The 523-nt window shown below is 64.8% G+C and overlaps 1 protein-coding gene across 1 annotated transcript in view; it reads right to left on the minus strand.

Moving 5' to 3' along the window:
- The window catches only part of MTR (5-methyltetrahydrofolate-homocysteine methyltransferase), a 74,544-nt gene that overhangs the window by 5,335 nt on the left and 68,686 nt on the right, over positions 1–523 (minus strand). The window lies entirely within an intron of this gene.

Below are 523 nucleotides of genomic sequence, written 5' to 3' on the forward strand. Positions count from 1 at the left end.
GCTCCTTCCCCTTGCCCCCCAGGGGCCTGGCGGACACGACACGCGTGGTCAGAGCCCCACCACCCCCCGGGTTCCTTCACATTGACCCCCGGGGGGCCTGGCGGACACGACACGCGTGGTCAGAGCTCCACCACCCCCCGGGTTCCTTCACAATGACCCCCGGGGGACCCTGAGGGACATGACACGTGTGGTCAGACCCCCCCTTCTCCCCAGACTCCTTCATACTGAACCCCGGGGTCCCTGACAGACACGACACACGTCAGACCCATGGCCCCACTGCAGCACATGCTGGGACCGGGGTCCTCGCACGGCCTCATTAAAACACAAGGTTTGTCCTAAAACGCTTCTGAGTCAGATCCACAGCAAGTCCTGGTGCCGAGTCTGGAAGGGGCCTCTGTCCTGCATCGACACACGGGCAGGTCACAGGCCGCAGCCATCAGTGGACACAGCCGTGCGGTGCCACGGGGAGGAACGGGACAGAGGAACCCACAGAAAAGGCGGGGGGACCGCTGTGGCTTGTCCT

Source organism: Tupaia chinensis, unplaced genomic scaffold (assembly GCF_000334495.1).
Source record: "Tupaia chinensis unplaced genomic scaffold, TupChi_1.0 Scaffold000161_1, whole genome shotgun sequence".
NCBI lineage: Eukaryota > Metazoa > Chordata > Mammalia > Scandentia > Tupaiidae > Tupaia > Tupaia belangeri.